Consider the following 6,179-nt stretch of genomic DNA (forward strand, 5'->3'; position numbering starts at 1 on the left):
GCTTTAGCGTCGGCCGTGTTAGCCGCTGTTGACATGACTCCGCCATTTTTGTGGGTTTGGCTGCGAGCCGCTACGCCGCCGCGGCCTCCTCGCTCCTTCCCAGCGCAGCGACCTGCTAAAGGCATCAGGGTCCAGGAAACCGGCCCCAAATGTCGTCCACATGGTTCCAATCATCTCGCCTCGGAGCTCCGGCACCACCGGAACGCCGCCTCTATACGGCCGCTCGCTGTGCTCGGACACGCCACTGCGCCGTCTGCTCGCCACTCCAGAGGTCAAAGGGCAGAAATAAAGGCTCCACTGTGTCGGAACGTTACTGTTGCTCCGAAGCCCCACAGGTGAAACACACGGGAACCAGGAGAGTCTCCAGGAGAAACCTCGTTGTCTCTGCACCAAATTAGCCCTGGGGGCGGGGCCACGAGGGGGCGGGGCCACGAGGGGCGGGGTTAATGGAGGACAGAGATGTGAGTGATCAGAGCAGCAACAATAATGGTGGTTGGGGGGGGACCGCACTGGAGACGGACCTGGGAATGTCATCTGTTTCCCATAATCCACCCAGGTCCACAATTAGCCAGCAGAAAATGACTGTGTGTGTGTGTGTGTGTGTGTGTGTGTGTGTGTGTGTGGTGCGCGCGTCTGTGTGTGTGTGTGTGTGTGTGTGGTGTGGTGTGTGTGGTGCGTGTGTGTGCCGTGTGTGTGCGTCTGTGTGGCGCGTGTGTGCGTCTGTGTGTGTGTGTGTGCGCGTGTGTGGGTGTGTGTGTGTGTGGTGTGTGTGCGCGCGTCTGTGTGTGTGTGTGTGTGTGGTGTGTGTGTGTGTGTGTGTGGTGTGTGTGTGTGAAGCGCTTGTTTCTCTTCTGTGGTTTCAGCTCCTGATCAGAAGGACTCAAGGATCCAAACTGGGCTGCAGAAGGTCCAGGTCTGAAGGTCCAGGTCTGAAGGTCCAGGTCTGAAGGTCCAGGTCTGAGGGTCCAGGTCTGAGGGCCCAGGTCTGATGGTCCAGGTCTGAAGGTCCAGGTCTGAAGGTCCAGGTCTGAGGGTCCAGGTCTGAGGGTCCAGGTCTGAAGGTCCAGGTCTGAAGGTCCAGGTCTGAAGGTCCAGGTCTGAGGGTCCAGGTCTGAAGTCCAGGTCTGAGGTCCAGGTCTGAGGTCCAGGTCTGATGGTCCAGGTCTGAGGGTCCAGGTCTGAGGGTCCAGGTCTGAAGGTCCAGGTCTGAGGGTCCAGGTCTGAGGGTCCAGGTCTGAAGGTCCAGGTCTGAAGGTCCAGGTCTGAGGGTCCAGGTCTGAGGAACTCCTCGGGATCCGGACCCAGCATGATTCTCCATCCTCCACCTGCACCGGTGGAAGAGGTGGGAACGGACACGGAACCAAGGGAACGGACACGGAACCAAGAGAACCGGCCGGGGAGCCGGAGCGGGCCGCCTCTGGGCCCTGTTTCGTCTTAATGGCGGCCGTGGTCGCGATGGCGTGGGAGGGGGCGGAGCTGGAGCGCCGCCGCCGGCTTGGTGTTTTACGCTTGAGCGGTGCTAAATGGAGCAGGCAAACCCAGCGGCGGCGCTCGGCTGGACGCGTTCCTACGGAGAGAGGAGGAGGAGCCAGAGGATCCAGCTGTCCGACCTGCAGCGGCTCCGTTTCCAGGGGCAACGAGGAGGAAAAAGCGGGAGCACCAAACCGCGTTTCCATGTCGGAACGCCAGCGAACGCACCGCAGATCTGCCTGAGGGGCTTTGATTGGGACGCCCTCGTTCCTCGATGAGGTCACGGCGCCAGCTGAGGCGCTAACGGGAATCTGGTCCCGACCTCGGGTTTAAACTGGCCGTTCCGCTCTTGGACATCCAATTCCAATGGTTTGGGAATCTAAAGACTAAATCCAAACAGTGGCGTTGATGGACTTCCTGATTCTCCACCTGGGACCTCATTAGCATCCCCTCATTAGCATCCCCAGGCTAACAGAGGGGTCCAGAGTGGGTTCTGCCAGGAAGTGTGTTACCTCAGAGGTCCGGAGAGGCGGAGCCGGGATACTTACAGGAGGTCCTGGAAGAGAGAGAAGAACGTTGGTTAGCTCCCGACAGACGATGCCGTCGCTGGCACTCCGGCCTCAGACATTCCACACCAGCGCTTCCCACCTGTATATTTAGAAGCAGCATTCCTGAACATCATATTCCAGGTTTACGAGCGGCTCCGGTTTCACCGCTACAAGAGCTTGTTAACCCCCCCCCCGTTTTTGTGAGGTGGCGCTCGTCTTCCCCCCAATTACCACCGCCGCTCAAAGGGCCCCCCAAAGCCTGTAAATCACCTCTGGACCCCACACTGGACCCCCCAGCTGGACCCCCCCCAGAGCCTTTCCAGGTCCCGCGTCCTTGAACTGGTCGGATCGCTAAAGCAGCTGCGGCGTTTACGATGGCGGGGGCGGCGCCGCCTCACAGGAGCGCACTCAGCACAGCATAAAGGCACGAAAAATTAAACTTTAAAGACTTTTTTTTTGGGGGGGGGGGCAACATCAATCCTCCTATTCTGCTCAGGCACCAGGAGGGACGTTCCGCGAGCGGAGCCGGCGGCGGCGGCGGTGCTGCCTTCACTGCCCACCACGTTCCCTCTGCGTGCACGGTGCTTCATCCTGGGGGGTCATGAATTAGAGATGCCCGAACACTTAAGAGGGAACCCGGGGGTGTGGGGGGCTGAAGCCCGCAGAACGCGCCGCCCGTCCCATCATCCTTTGCTGCCATTCCACGGCAACAGGTTGACTTTTCTCCGTTAGCCTTTTAGCCCGACAGAACCTCCAGGTCAGACTGAGCCCCCCACAAATGAGGCTAAATTTGAGGCCGCCTGCTCATAAACTCAAGCTGGGGGGGTCAGAAATGCCCCCCCCCCCCCCGGACCTCACTCCGGATCATCTTTACTCCGTCTCCCTGGTTTCCTCCTGGAAAATCTGGTCTTTGGTCCAAGGCGGACACCACAAATTACACATCTATGGAGCTGCCCCCCCCCCCCCCCCACACACACACACACCAACACCCCCCCCCCCCCCACACACACACATAACCCACCCCCCCCCCCCACACACACACACACACCGCCCCCACACACACACACACACACATACCGACCCCCCCCACACACACACACACACCGACCCCCCCCCACACACACACACACACACCGACCCCCCCCCCCCACACACACACACACACACACAACCACCAACCCCCCCACCCCCCCACACACACACACACGGTTGTTGAGTGCTGGAGGATTTACTGACACACACTCATAAATATACGTACCGGGCTCTCCGTTGCGGCCTCGTCTTTCCTCGCTTTCCCGGAGGAGGTCCTGGAATAAAAAGCAGATCCGACAGTCGGTCGTTTCATCGTTGTTGTGTTTGACTTTCACAGAAATAAACTTTATTGCCTTTGGATCCCAAACACTTTCAAGTTGACGCCAGCTAGCATTAGCACGCCAGCGCCGGCCCCGGAGGTCCGGCTGGAGCAGCACCTCCGGGTGTCCGTCCACGTTAGGAAGACGCTTCTTTCCACTCAACATTCCGACCCTCCTCGGGTTCTCCTGTCGCCCGCGGCAACACGTGTTGTTATGCAAATGAGCTTCTGACCGTGGAACCAGATCTGGAGCAGGACCGTGGGACCAGATCTGGAGCAGGACCGTGGAACCAGATCTGGAGCAGGACCGTGTGGGACCAGATCTGGAGCAGCACCGTGGAACCAGATCTGGATCAGCCACCGTGGGACCAGATCTGGAGCAGGATCGTGGAACCAGATCTGAGCAGCACCGTGGAACCAGATCTGGAGCAGGACCGTGGGACCAGATCTGGAGCAGGCCGTGGGGAACCAGATCTGGAGCAGGATCGTGGAACCAGATCTGGAGCAGGACCGTGGAACCAGATCTGGAGCAGGATCGTGGAACCAGATCTGGATCAGCACCGTGGAACCAGATCTGGAGCAGGATCGTGGAACCAGATCTGGATCAGCACCGTGGAACCAGATCTGGAGCAGGACCGTGGGACCAGATCTGGAGCAGGACCGTGGAACCAGATCTGGATCAGCACCGTGGCGGAACAATGACCCCAATCATCTCACAATAGCGATAAAATTAGCGTCTTGCTAAATCCAGCTATGCTAACTTCCTGCCGGAGGCTCCCCTCGTGTTAGCCGGGCAACAAACAGGAGCTTTATGCTAGCGGTCCTGGAAGCGACTCTGTTCCCTTTGGGGCCGGTCCAGGAGAAGGTCCGGCACCGGGGAACGGTGCGACCACAGGTGGAGTCGGACTCTCGCTTCACGGCAGCTGACTGGACTTTTCCTGCCTGCGTTTGTTTTTGGAGGATCCGAGAGGAACAGAAGTGGTTTTCTTCCTCCTCGTTCACTCCGGAATGTTCTCTGCCCCCCCCGACGTGGCGACCCAGGACCGTTCTCAGCCCAACGCCAGCAGGACCGGCGGGTCTGTCTGATGACGAGGGTCAGCGGCGCCGGGCGGCCGGCCGAGAGCTAGCGGGAAGGTTCTGGGATTCTGTGGCTTCTCGGCGTTCCGGGATGGAAGCACTTCAAGCGAGGCGTCGCCGGAGACCCGGAACGTCGACGACTGTTTGACTCGTTTCTGGATCTAAAGTTTTAAATATTTGGACGCCTGGACGGAAGCTCCCAAACGTTGGTGCCCAGAAGGAATCGTTGAGAGCTGCTGGCGCGGCCTCATCTCATGCTAACGTGGGCTAAATCAGGATGTAGCCACTGGCATCGTTAGCATGCTAGCTTGCCCAAACCGCTGCTCCAAAGATGGAGAGAAACCCACTTAATGGCTCAACAACATTCAGACCATAACCTCATTAAATCGGGGACGTCAGCAGCGTCGAGCGTTGCTCGTTAAGCTAAAAGGCCGTCCTGGTGTCATGTGACCCTGGACCATGTGACCTGAGCCGTCTCCTGTCGAGCTTCTCGTCCTGGAGCTTTGATGTATGGAACCAGTTGAAGTGAACCTGGAGTTACGTTTCTGGTTCACAAACATGCTGGAAAGGTCCGGAAGTTTAGCTAGCCTTAGCTTCAAAGCTATCAGCCAAGCTAACGAAACAAAAGCATGGAAACAAGTTTATCTACTTCTGTTGTTACGGTGCTCAATGTAGCCTTAGCAACCTAGCCTACCTCAGGCTCTTCATGGCTTCTCAGGCATCTATTAGCATTTTCTGTGTAGCATTCAAACATTCCAGGTATTCCAGAAGCTCCAGACGAGTTTCAGACGGTTCATTCGATCCCCGACAGGGAACATGGAGTTTATTAAAGCTGGCAACACCGACCGCGATGCAGGTCGGCGACTCTCTGCTCCGCGAGCGTTTGTTTCTTTACGAGAACATTTTTGTGGGGACATCTGGCAGAGACGGACGGTCCCGATCCCAGCGCCTCGTTGCTACGCATGGAGATGAATAAATCACGGCACAAATGCTAATTTGTGGAACACTGGGTCCAGTGTCCAGCGGAAAAATGTAAATGGGACCACAAGTTTACAGTCGGGCTCGTGGGGAAATGTCACCGCGCTTGTTGTCGCTAACCGGCGCTAGCTCCTGACGAAGCACAGACGCGCTCCGCTACGGAGTCTGGAACTTCACTTTCCTCCAGAACCGCGACGTTCCAGTAAAACCAGAGCTCTTTAATTGGTCTCCTGTGGAGGAACGAAGTCTTTCGCTAAGTTGTTTTATTAGAGACTCAAGAAACTCGAGATGACGGACGATAAATGTTCCGACATGAAGCACCTGCGAAGGTCCGCCGGCTCTCACAGGGAATGCTGGGACACAACATCCCATCGTCGTCTATAGTGGGAAGCCGCGGCAACAGGAGGGAGAGTTAAAGCATTAGCCAACGTTAGCATGCAGGGATCTTCGTCTGGCTTTAAATCATGTGCCCCCCCCCCAAAGAAGAGGTGAGTTAGCGTCCCCGCGCGCTAATACGCCGCCTGCTCCTGATTTATCCCACCGGCTTCTCCGGGATCCAAGAGCTCCGCCAGGGTAAGAACAACTGAAAATGTGCTTCCGTGTTTCCGGACAGAACCATTCATGTCGGGAATAGCGGGAACAGATGAGAGCGAGAGAGTCCTGGACTTTGTCTCGGCCGCCCCTCGAGGTCGCTCAGCGGCTTTTGTGGAGACAAAAACCCGGAGTCCCCTTGAACCGCTGATCCGGCGGCCTGT

Source organism: Takifugu rubripes, chromosome 8, assembly GCF_901000725.2.
Source record: "Takifugu rubripes chromosome 8, fTakRub1.2, whole genome shotgun sequence".
NCBI classification, from domain to species: domain Eukaryota; kingdom Metazoa; phylum Chordata; class Actinopteri; order Tetraodontiformes; family Tetraodontidae; genus Takifugu; species Takifugu rubripes.